Source organism: Pleurodeles waltl, chromosome 6, assembly GCF_031143425.1.
Source record: "Pleurodeles waltl isolate 20211129_DDA chromosome 6, aPleWal1.hap1.20221129, whole genome shotgun sequence".
Taxonomy (NCBI): Eukaryota; Metazoa; Chordata; class Amphibia; order Caudata; family Salamandridae; genus Pleurodeles; species Pleurodeles waltl.
In genome coordinates this window covers 1,704,473,407-1,704,486,881 of record NC_090445.1, presented here as the reverse complement: position 1 = coordinate 1,704,486,881, position 13,475 = coordinate 1,704,473,407, and positions in this window count along the sequence as shown.

Here is a 13,475-nt window from a genome sequence, read left to right as displayed (position 1 = left end):
ACTCTCACTATTTTCTAATAGTCCCAGCGACCCTCTACAAGGTCACATAGGTTTGGGGTCCATTCGTGGTTCGCATTCCACTTTTGGAGTATATGGTTTGTGTTGCCCCTATCCCTATGTGTCTCCATTGCATCCTATTGTAACTATACATTGTTTGCACTGTTTTCTAAGACTATACTGCATATTTTTAGTACTGTGTACATATAACTTGTGTATATTTGCTATCCTCACTCTGAGGGTACACTCTGAGATACTGTGACATATTGTCATAAAAATAAAGTACCTTTATTTTTAGTATAACTGTGTATTGTGTTTTCTTATGGTATTGTGCAAGTGACACTTGTGGTACTGTAGTAGCTTCACACGTCTCCTAGTTCAGCCTAAGCTGCTCTGCTAAGCTACCATTATCTATCAGCCTAAGCTGCTCGACACCCTATACACTAATAAGGGATAACTGGGCCTGGTGCAAGGTGCAAGTACCCCTTGGTACTCACTACAAGCCAGTCCAGCCTCCTACATTGGTTGTGCAGCGGTGGGATAAGTGCTTTGAGACTACTTACCACTCTTGTCATTGTACTTTTCATAAGAGAAAAATATACAAAACAAGTTCAGTTTGTGTACACATAGCTAAAAAGTTTTGCATTTCCTCTTTTCACTGTTTTCTAAGTGCTGAAAAGTACTTCTAAACTTTCAAAAAGTTCTTAAAAGTTTAAAAAGTTTTTTTCTGTCTTTCCAAAAAGTTCTGAAAACTTTTTTCTCTTTTTCTATCACTTTAACTCTCTCTAAAAATGTCTGGCACAGGCCAAAATGTTGATCTGTCCAAACTTACATATGACAACCTTAGCTGGAAAAGAGCAAGGAGTCTCTGTGTAGAGAGAGGTTTGAGTGTAGGGAAGAATTCTTCCTTGGAACTGTTAATTAACATGCTTAGAGAACAAGATAAGGCCATAGGTGCCTCATCTGTTGAAAAAGTACCTAATAGTTCCCAATCTGATTCAGGGACTCCCCCAGGAAAAGATTCAGGAAAGAAACTTCCTAGCCTGCCCATTACTAGACAGTCTAGCATAGTTGGTAATGATGATGAGCCACACCATACAAATAGTGTTGTCTCACATCATAGCAAAAGCATTTATTCTCACCATACTGGTAGTGATGTTTCTGTAAGCCAAGCTGTTAGAATGATTTCTGTAAGGGACAGGTCGCCTTCTGTTCATTCCCATCATACCTCTGTATCTAAGAATGTCCCTCCCACCAACCCTGATGACAGAATGTTAGAGAGGGAACTCAATAAGTTGAGGGTGGAACAAACCAGACTGAAGCTTAAAAAGCAACAGCTGGATTTGGATAGACAGTCTTTTGAATTAGAGAAGGAAAGACAGAAGTTGGGTTTAGATACCCATGGTGGCAGCAGCAGTATTCCCCATAGTCATCCTGTAAAAGAGCATGATTCCAGGAATCTGCACAAGATAGTTCCCCCTTATAAGGAGGGGGATGACATTAACAAGTGGTTTTCTGCACTTGAGAGGGCCTGTGTTGTACAGGATGTCCCTCAAAGGCAGTGGGCTGCTATCCTATGGCTATCATTTAGTGGAAAAGGTAGGGATAGGCTCCTTACTGTGAAAGAAAGTGATGCCAATAATTTCCAAGTTCTTAAGAATGCACTCCTGGACGGTTATGGCTTAACCACTGAACAATACAGGATAAAGTTCAGAGAGACCAAAAAGGAGTCTTCACAAGACTGGGTTGATTTCATTGACCATTCAGTGAAGGCCTTGGAGGGGTGGTTACATGGCAGTAAAGTTACTGATTATGACAGCCTGTATAACTTGATCCTGAGAGAGCATATTCTTAATAATTGTGTGTCTGATTTGTTGCACCAGTACTTGGTGGACTCTGATCTGACCTCTCCTCAAGAATTGGGAAAGAAGGCAGACAAATGGGTCAGAACAAGAGTGAACAGAAAAGTTCATACAGGTGGTGACAAGGAGAACACTAAGAAGAAAGATGGTGAAAAATCTCAAGATTAGCATGGGGATAAGGGTAAAACCAAAGATCCCACTTCAAATCTTAAACACTCTTCAGAGGGTGGGGATAAAAAAATTCTTCCTCTTCTTCTCAACCTACACAATTTAAAAAGCCTTGGTGCTTTGTGTGTAAAAATAGAGGCCATAGGCCAGGGGATAAGTCCTGTCCAGGTAAACCCCCTGAGCCTACCACCACTAATACATCAAGCTCTAGTGCCCCTAGCAGTAGTGGTACTAGTGGTGGGACTGCTGGCAACAGTCAAGTTAAGGGTGTAGTTGGGTTCACTTATGGGTCCATAGTAGAAACTGGGGTAGTCACTCCCAAGACAGTTTCTGTCTCACCTAGTGGCATTGGCCTTGCCACACTGGCTGCTTGTCCCCTTACAATGGATAAGTACAGGCAGACAGTTTCAATAAATGGTGTTGAGGCCTTGGCCTACAGGGACACAGGTGCCAGTTTCACCTTGGTGACTGAAAACCTAGTGCACCCTGAGCAACACATCATTGGACAACAGTATAAGATTATTGATGTCCATAACTCCACTAAGTTTCTTCCCTTAGCTATAATTCAGTTTAGTTGGGGTGGAGTTACTGGCCCTAAGCAGGTGGTGGTATCACCTAGCTTACCTGTAGACTGTCTCTTAGGTAATGACCTAGAGGCCTCAGGTTGGGCTGATGTAGAGTTTTATGCCCATGCAGCCATGCTGGGCATCCCTGAGGAATTGTTCCCTCTCATTTCTACTGAAATGAAAAAGCAAAGGAGAGAAGGCCTGAAAACTCAGGATCCCTCTCCATCAACAGGTAAAAAGGGTATCACAGTATCCCCTAACCACCCTACCATTCAGGATACCATTCCTGTGGTGGGAGAAACCTCTCCTGGGGTGGCACCTGTCCCAAGGGAATCATCAGCTGGCAAAGCTGGACTCCCTGAGGTGGAAGTATCTCTCTGTGGGATAACTAACATTGGTGAGAAAAAGAGCACCATTTTAGTTAACATGGAGCATCCCTCCAACCCTCCCAGAGAAACTTTAGTGCAGAAGCCCTGCACTACCTCACAACACTTAGGACAGCATCCCTGCCCTAGTGTGGAGCTCATAGGACAGCATCCCTGCCCTGCTCCAAATCAAGAGAAACAGCATCCCTGTTCTCTCTTCCAGCCATATGGACAAAGTTTTTGACCAGCCATGGCTTTACTGAGACAGCATCCCTGTCTGGCATTTCCATCCTAACAAATAGGTTCAGTGGACAATTCCCACTGCTCTAAACTAAAACTTACTGATAGAAACTCTGAAAATACATCTTCACAATGTTGCTTAGCTAAAAAACTTCAAACAGGGTGGTTTACATCCCCACAGGGAAGTAACCATATAGTGGATGATAAAGGGAGTAACCAGTCTATTGCAGAGCTACTCTCTACTTATCACCACTTAGACAATAAAGTCTCAACTGGCCAAGGTTAGCCTTATTGTCCTTCGTTTGGGGGGGGGGTTGTGTGAGAAAGTAGCCTCTTTCTAGCCTTGTTACCCCCACTTTTGGCCTGTTTGTGAGTGTATGTCAGGGTGTTTTCACTGTCTCACTGGGATCCTGCTAGCCAGGGCCCAGTGCTCATAGTGAAAACCCTATGTTTTCAGTATGTTTGTTATGTGTCACTGGGACCCTGCTAGTCAGGACCCCAGTGCTCATAAGTTTGTGGCCGATATGTATGTGTTCCCTGTGTAGTGCCTAACTGTCTCACTGAGGCTCTGCTAACCAGAACCTCAGTGGTTATGCTCTCTCTGTACAAATTGTCACTAACAGGCTAGTGACCAATTTTACCAATTTACATTGGCTACTGGAACACCCTTATAATTCCCTAGTATATGGTACTGAGGTACCCAGGGTATTGGGGTTCCAGGAGATCCCTATGGGCTGCAGCATTTCTTTTGCCACCCATAGGGAGCTCTGACAATTCTTACACAGGCCTGCCACTGCAGCCTGAGTGAAATAACGTCCACGTTATTTCACAGCCATTTTACACTGCACTTAAGTAACTTATAAGTCACCTATATGTCTAACCTTTACCTGGTAAAGGTTAGGTGCAAAGTTACTTAGTGTGAGGGCACCCTGGCACTAGCCAAGGTGCCCCCACATTGTTCAGAGCCAATTCCCTGAACTTTGTGAGTGCGGGGACACCATTACACGCGTGCACTACATATAGGTCACTACCTATATGTAGCTTCACAATGGTAACTCCGAATATGGCCATGTAACATGTCTAAGATCATGGAATGGCCCCCTCTATGCCATCCTGGCATTATTGGGACAATTCCATGATCCCAGTGGTCTGTAGCACAGACCCTGGAACTGCCAAACTGCCTTTCCTGGGGATTCACTGCAGCTGCTGCTGCTGCCAACCCCTCAGACAGGTTTCTGCCCCCCTGGGGTCAAGCCAGGCTTGTCCCAGGATGGCAGAACAAAGGACTTCCTCTGAGAGAGGGTGTTACACCCTCTCCCTTTGGAAAATGGTGTGAAGGCAGGGGAGGAGTAGCCTCCCCCAGCCTCTGGAAATGCTTTCTTGGGCACAGATGTGCCCAATTCTGCATAAGCCAGTCTACACCGGTTCAGGGACCCCTTAGCCCCTGCTCTGGCGCGAAACTGGACAAAGGAAAGGGGAGTGACCACTCCCCTGACCTGCACCTCCCCTGGGAGGTGTCCAGAGCTCCTCCAGTGTGCTCCAGACCTCTGCCATCTTGGAAACAGAGGTGCTGCTGGCACACTGGACTGCTCTGAGTGGCCAGTGCCACCAGGTGACGTCAGAGACGCCTTGTGATAGGCTCCTTCAGGTGTTAGTAGCCTCTCCTCTCTCCTAGGTAGCCAAACCCTCTTTTCTGGCTATTTAGGGTCTCTGTCTCTGGGGAAACTTTAGATAACGAATGCAAGAGCTCATCCGAGTTCCTCTGCATCTCTCTCTTCACCTTCTGATAAGAAAACGACTGCTGACCGCGCTGGAAGCCTGCAAACCTGCAACATAGTAGCAAAGACGACTACTGCAACTCTGTAACGCTGATCCTGCCGCCTTCTCGACTGTTTTCCTGCTTGTGCATGCTGTGGGGGTAGTCTGCCTCCTCTCTGCACCAGAAGATCCGAAGAAATCTCCCGTGGGTCGACGGAATCTTCCCCCTGCAACCGCAGGCACCAAAAAGCTGCATTACCGGTCCCTTGGGTCTCCTCTCAGCACGACGAGCGAGGTCCCTTGAATCCAGCAACTCTGTCCAAGAGACTGCCACAGTCCAGTGACTCTTCAGTCCAAGTTTGGTGGAGGTAAGTCCTTGCCTCCCCACTCCAGACTGCATTGTTGGTAACCGCGACTTTTGCAACTTCTCCGGCCCCTGTGCACTTCCGGCGGAAATCCTTTGTGCACAGCCAAGCCTGGGTCCACGGCATTTTAACCTGCATTGCACGACTTTCTAAGTTGGTCTCCGGCGACGTGGGACTCCTTTGTGCAACTTCGGCGAGCACCGTTTCACGCATCCTCGTAGTGCCTGTTTCTGGCACTTCTCCGGGTGCTACCTGCCTCAGAGAGGGCTCCTTGTCTTGCTTGACGTCCCCTCTCTCACCAGGTCCAATTTGCGACCTCCTGGTCCCTCCTGGGCCCCAGCAGCGTCCAAAAACGCCAACCGCACGATTTTGCAGCTAGCAAGGCTTGTTGGCGTCCTTTCGGCGGGAAAACACTTCTGCACGACTCTCCAAGGCGAGTGGGATCCGTCCACCAAAGGGGAAGTCTCTAGCCCTTTTCGTTCCTGCAGAAACCTTTGCTTCTTCTGTCCAGTCGAAGCTTCTTTGCACCCGCAGCTGGCATTTCCTGGGCATTTGCCCATCTCCGACTTGCTTGTGACTTTTGGACTTGGTCCCCTTGTTCCACAGGTACCCTAGATTGGAAATCCACAGTTGTTGCATTGTTGGTTTGTGTCTTTCCTGCATTATTCCTCTATTACGACTTCTTTGTCTTCTGGGGAACTTCAGTGCACTTTGTACTCACTTTTCAGGGTCTTGGGGAGGGCTAATTTTCTAACTCTCACTATTTTCTAATAGTCCCAGCGACCCTCTACAAGGTCACATAGGTTTGGGGTCCATTCGTGGTTCGCATTCCACTTTTGGAGTATATGGTTTGTGTTGCCCCTATCCCTATGTGTCTCCATTGCATCCTATTGTAACTATACATTGTTTGCACTGTTTTCTAAGACTATACTGCATATTTTTAGTACTGTGTGCATATAACTTGTGTATATTTGCTATCCTCACTCTGAGGGTACACTCTGAGATACTGTGACATATTGTCATAAAAATAAAGTACCTTTATTTTTAGTATAACTGTGTATTGTGTTTTCTTATGGTATTGTGCAAGTGACACTTGTGGTACTGTAGTAGCTTCACACGTCTCCTAGTTCAGCCTAAGCTGCTCTGCTAAGCTACCATTATCTATCAGCCTAAGCTGCTCGACACCCTATACACTAATAAGGGATAACTGGGCCTGGTGCAAGGTGCAAGTACCCCTTGGTACTCACTACAAGCCAGTCCAGCCTCCTACATTGGTTGTGCAGCGGTGGGATAAGTGCTTTGAGACTACTTACCACTCTTGTCATTGTACTTTTCATAAGAGAAAAATATACAAAACAAGTTCAGTTTGTGTACACATAGCTAAAAAGTTTTGCATTTCCTCTTTTCACTGTTTTCTAAGTGCTGAAAAGTACTTCTAAACTTTCAAAAAGTTCTTAAAAGTTTAAAAAGTTTTTTTCTGTCTTTCCAAAAAGTTCTGAAAACTTTTTTCTCTTTTTCTATCACTTTAACTCTCTCTAAAAATGTCTGGCACAGGCCAAAATGTTGATCTGTCCAAACTTACATATGACAACCTAAGCTGGAAAAGAGCAAGGAGTCTCTGTGTAGAGAGAGGTTTGAGTGTAGGGAAGAATTCTTCCTTGGAACTGTTAATTAACATGCTTAGAGAACAAGATAAGGCCATAGGTGCCTCATCTGTTGAAAAAGTACCTAATAGTTCCCAATCTGATTCAGGGACTCCCCCAGGAAAAGATTCAGGAAATAAACTTCCTAGCCTGCCCATTACTAGACAGTCTAGCATAGTTGGTAATGATGATGAGCCACACCATACAAATAGTGTTGTCTCACATCATAGCAAAAGCATTTATTCTCACCATACTGGTAGTGATGTTTCTGTAAGCCAAGCTGTTAGAATGATTTCTGTAAGGGACAGGTCTCCTTCTGTTCATTCCCATCATACCTCTGTATCTAAGAATGTCCCGCCCACCAACCCTGATGACAGAATGTTAGAGAGGGAACTCAATAAGTTGAGGGTGGAACAAACCAGACTGAAGCTTAAAAAGCAACAGCTGGATTTGGATAGACAGTCTTTTGAATTAGAGAAGGAAAGACAGAAGTTGGGTTTAGATACTCATGGTGGCAGCAGCAGTATTCCCCATAGTCATCCTGTAAAAGAGCATGATTCCAGGAATCTGCACAAGATAGTTCTCCCTTATAAGGAGGGGGATGACATTAACAAGTGGTTTTCTGCACTTGAGATGGCCTGTGTTGTACAGGATGTCCCTCAAAGGCAGTGGGCTGCTATCCTATGGCTATCATTTAGTGGAAAAGGTAGGGATAGGCTCCTTACTGTGAAAGAAAGTGATGCCAATAATTTCCAAGTTCTTAAGTATGCACTCCTGGACGGTTATGGCTTAACCACTGAACAATACAGGATAAAGTTCAGAGAGACCAAAAAGGAGTCTTCACAAGACTGGGTTGATTTCATTGACCATTCAGTGAAGGCCTTAGAGGGGTGGTTACATGGCAGTAAAGTTACTGATTATGACAGCCTGTATAACTTGATCCTGAGAGAGCATATTCTTAATAATTGTGTGTCTGATTTGTTGCACCAGTACTTGGTGGACTCTGATCTGACCTCTCCTCAAGAATTGGGAAAGAAGGCAGACAAATGGGTCAGAACAAGAGTGAACAGAAAAGTTCATACAGGTGGTGACAAGGAGAACACTAAGAAGAAAGATGGTGAAAAATCTCAAGATAAGCATGGGGATAAGGGTAAAACCAAAGATCCCACTTCAAATCTTAAACACTCTTCAGAGGGTGGGGATAAAAAAATTCTTCCTCTTCTTCTCAACCTACACAATTTAAAAAGCCTTGGTGCTTTGTGTGTAAAAATAGAGGCCATAGGCCAGGGGATAAGTCCTGTCCAGGTAAACCCCCTGAGCCTACCACCACTAATACATCAAGCTCTAGTGCCCCTAGCAGTAGTGGTACTAGTGGTGGGACTGCTGGCAACAGTCAAGTTAAGGGTGTAGTTGGGTTCACTTATGGGTCCATAGTAGAAACTGGGGTAGTCACTCCCAAGACAGTTTCTGTCTCACCTAGTGGCATTGGCCTTGCCACACTGGCTGCTTGTCCCCTTACAATGGATAAGTACAGGCAGACAGTTTCAATAAATGGTGTTGAGGCCTTGGCCTACAGGGACACAGGTGCCAGTTTCACCTTGGTGACTGAAAACGTAGTGCACCCTGAGCAACACATCATTGGACAACAGTATAAGATTATTGATGTCCATAACTCCACTAAGTTTCTTCCCTTAGCTATAATTCAGTTTAGTTGGGGTGGAGTTACTGGCCCTAAGCAGGCGGTGGTATCACCTAGCTTACCTGTAGACTGTCTCTTAGGTAATGACCTAGAGGCCTCAGGTTGGGCTGATGTAGAGTTTTATGCCCATGCAGCCATGCTGGGCATCCCTGAGGAATTGTTCCCTCTCATTTCTACTGAAATGAAAAAGCAAAGGAGAGAAGGCCTGAAAACTCAGGATCCCTCTCCATCAACAGGTAAAAAGGGTATCACAGTATCCCCTAACCACCCTACCATTCAGGATACCATTCCTGTGGTGGGAGAAACCTCTCCTGGGGTGGCACCTGTCCCAAGGGAATCATCAGCTGGCAAAGCTGGACTCCCTGAGGTGGAAGTACCTCTCTGTGGGATAACTAACATTGGTGAGAAAAAGAGCACCATTTTAGTTAACATGGAGCATCCCTCCAACCCTCCCAGAGAAACTTTAGTGCAGAAGCCCTGCACTACCTCACAACACTTAGGACAGCATCCCTGCCCTAGTGTGGAGCTCATAGGACAGCATCCCTGCCCTGCTCCAAATCAAGAGAAACAGCATCCCTGTTCTCTCTTCCAGCCATATGGACAACGTTTTTGACCAGCCATGGCTTTACTGAGACAGCATCCCTGTCTGGCATTTCCATCCTAACAAATAGGTTCAGTGGACAATTCCCACTGCTCTAAACTAAAACTTACTGATAGAAACTCTGAAAATACATCTTCACAATGTTGCTTAGCTAAAAAACTTCAAACAGGGTGGTTTACATCCCCACAGGGAAGTAACCATATAGTGGATGATAAAGGGAGTAACCAGTCTATTGCAGAGCTACTCTCTACTTATCACCACTTAGACAATAAAGTCTCAACTGGCCAAGGTTAGCCTTATTGTCCTTCGTTTGGGGGGGGGGGTTGTGTGAGAAAGTAGCCTCTTTCTAGCCTTGTTACCCCCACTTTTGGCCTGTTTGTGAGTGTATGTCAGGGTGTTTTCACTGTCTCACTGGGATCCTGCTAGCCAGGGCCCAGTGCTCATAGTGAAAACCCTATGTTTTCAGTATGTTTGTTATGTGTCACTGGGACCCTGCTAGTCAGGACCCCAGTGCTCATAAGTTTGTGGCCTATATGTATGTGTTCCCTGTGTAGTGCCTAACTGTCTCACTGAGGCTCTGCTAACCAGAACCTCAGTGGTTATGCTCTCTCTGTACAAATTGTCACTAACAGGCTAGTGACCAATTTTACCAATTTACATTGGCTACTGGAACACCCTTATAATTCCCTAGTATATGGTACTGAGGTACCCAGGGTATTGGGGTTTCAGGAGATCCCTATGGGCTGCAGCATTTCTTTTGCCACCCATAGGGAGCTCTGACAATTCTTACACAGGCCTGCCACTGCAGCCTGAGTGAAATAACGTCCACGTTATTTCACAGCCATTTTACACTGCACTTAAGTAACTTATAAGTCACTTATATGTCTAACCTTTACCTGGTAAAGGTTAGGTGCAAAGTTACTTAGTGTGAGGGCACCCTGGCACTAGCCAAGGTGCCCCCACATTGTTCAGAGCCAATTCCCTGAACTTTGTGAGTGCGGGGACACCATTACACGCGTGCACTACATATAGGTCACTACCTATATGTAGCTTCACAATGGTAACTCCGAATATGGCCATGTAACATGTCTAAGATCATGCAATGGCCCCCTCTATGCCATCCTGGCATTATTGGGACAATTCCATGATCCCAGTGGTCTGTAGCACAGACCCTGGTACTGCCAAACTGCCTTTCCTGGGGTTTCACTGCAGCTGCTGCTGATGCCAACCCCTCAGACAGGTTTCTGCCCCCCTGGGGTCAAGCCAGGCTTGTCCCAGGATGGCAGAACAAAGGACTTCCTCTGAGAGAGGGTGTTACACCCTCTCCCTTTGGAAAATGGTGTGAAGGCAGGGGAGGAGTAGCCTCCCCCAGCCTCTGGAAATGCTTTCTTGGGCACAGATGTGCCCAATTCTGCATAAGCCAGTCTACACCGGTTCAGGGACCCCTTAGCCCCTGCTCTGGCGCGAAACTGGACAAAGGAAAGGGGAGTGACCACTCCCCTGACCTGCACCTCCCCTGGGAGGTGTCCAGAGCTCCTCCAGTGTGCTCCAGACCTCTGCCATCTTGGAAACAGAGGTGCTGCTGGCACACTGGACTGCTCTGAGTGGCCAGTGCCACCAGGTGACGTCAGAGACTCCTTGTGATAGGCTCCTTCAGGTGTTAGTAGCCTCTCCTCTCTCCTAGGTAGCCAAACCCTCTTTTCTGGCTATTTAGGGTCTCTGTCTCTGGGGAAACTTTAGATAACGAATGCAAGAGCTCATCCGAGTTCCTCTGCATCTCTCTCTTCACCTTCTGATAAGGAAACGACTGCTGACCGCGCTGGAAGCCTGCAAACCTGCAACATAGTAGCAAAGACGACTACTGCAACTCTGTAACGCTGATCCTGCCGCCTTCTCGACTGTTTTCCTGCTTGTGCATGCTGTGGGGGTAGTCTGCCTCCTCTCTGCACCAGAAGATCCGAAGAAATCTCCTGTGGGTCGACGGAATCTTCCCCCTGCAACCGCAGGCACCAAAAAGCTGCATTACCGGTCCCTTGGGTCTCCTCTCAGCACGATGAGCGAGGTCCCTTGAATCCAGCAACTCTGTCCAATAGACTGCCACAGTCCAGTGACTCTTCAGTCCAAGTTTGGTGGAGGTAAGTCCTTGCCTCCCCACTCCAGACTGCATTGTTGGTAACCGCGACTTTTGCAACTTCTCCGGCCCCTGTGCACTTCCGGCGGAAATCCTTTGTGCACAGCCAAGCCTGGGTCCACGGTACTCTAACCTGCATTGCACGACTTTCTAAGTTGGTCTCCGGCGACGTGGGACTCCTTTGCGCAACTTCGGCGAGCACCGTTTCACGCATCCTCGTAGTGCCTGTTTCTGGCACTTCTCAGGGTGCTACCTGCCTCAGAGAGGGCTCCGTGTCTTGCTCGACGTCCCCTCTCTCACCAGGTCCAATTTGCGACCTCCTGGTCCCTCCTGGGCCCCAGCAGCGTCCAAAAACGCCAACCGCACGATTTGCAGCTAGCAAGGCTTGTTGGCGTCCTTTCGGCGGGAAAACACTTCTGCACGACTCTCCAAGGCGAGTGGGATCCGTCCACCAAAGGGGAAGTCTCTAGCCCTTTTCGTTCCTGCAGAAACCTTTGCTTCTTCTGTCCAGTCGAAGCTTCTTTGCACCCGCAGCTGGCATTTCCTGGGCATTTGCCCATCTCCGACTTGCTTGTGACTTTTGGACTTGGTCCCCTTGTTCCACAGGTACCCTAGATTGGAAATCCACAGTTGTTGCATTGTTGGTTTGTGTCTTTCCTGCATTATTCCTCTATTACGACTTCTTTGTCTTCTGGGGAACTTCAGTGCACTTTGCACTCACTTTTCAGGGTCTTGGGGAGGGCTAATTTTCTAACTCTCACTATTTTCTAATAGTCCCAGCGACCCTCTACAAGGTCACATAGGTTTGGGGTCCATTCGTGGTTCGCATTCCACTTTTGGAGTATATGGTTTGTGTTGCCCCTATCCCTATGTGTCTCCATTGCATCCTATTGTAACTATACATTGTTTGCACTGTTTTCTAAGAATATACTGCATATTTTTAGTACTGTGTACATATAACTTGTGTATATTTGCTATCCTCACTCTGAGGGTACACTCTGAGATACTGTGACATATTGTCATAAAAATAAAGTACCTTTATTTTTAGTAAACTGTGTATTGTGTTTTCTTATGGTATTGTGCAAGTGACACTTGTGGTACTGTAGTAGCTTCACACGTCTCCTAGTTCAGCCTAAGCTGCTCTGCTAAGCTACCATTATCTATCAGCCTAAGCTGCTCGACACCCTATACACTAATAAGGGATAACTGGGCCTGGTGCAAGGTGCAAGTACCCCTTGGTACTCACTACAAGCCAGTCCAGCCTCCTACATTGGTTGTGCAGCGGTGGGATAAGTGCTTTGAGACTACTTACCACTCTTGTCATTGTACTTTTCATAAGAGAAAAATATACAAAACAAGTTCAGTTTGTGTACACATAGCTAAAAAGTTTTGCATTTCCTCTTTTCACTGTTTTCTAAGTGCTGAAAAGTACTTCTAAACTTTCAAAAAGTTCTTAAAAGTTTAAAAAGTTTTTTTCTGTCTTTCCAAAAAGTTCTGAAAACTTTTTTCTCTTTTTCTATCACTTTAACTCTCTCTAAAAATGTCTGGCACAGGCCAAAATGTTGATCTGTCCAAACTTACATATGACAACCTAAGCTGGAAAAGAGCAAGGAGTCTCTGTGTAGAGAGAGGTTTGAGTGTAGGGAAGAATTCTTCCTTGGAACTGTTAATTAACATGCTTAGAGAACAAGATAAGGCCATAGGTGCCTCATCTGTTGAAAAAGTACCTAATAGTTCCCAATCTGATTCAGGGACTCCCCCAGGAAAAGATTCAGGAAAGAAACTTCCTAGCCTGCCCATTACTAGACAGTCTAGCATAGTTGGTAATGATGATGAGCCACACCATACAAATAGTGTTGTCTCACATCATAGCAAAAGCATTTATTCTCACCATACTGGTAGTGATGTTTCTGTAAGCCAAGCTGTTAGAATGATTTCTGTAAGGGACAGGTCTCCTTCTGTTCATTCCCATCATACCTCTGTATCTAAGAATGTCCCTCCCACCAACCCTGATGACAGAATGTTAGAGAGGGAACTCAATAAGTTGAGGGTGGAACAAACCAGACTGAAGCTTAAAAAG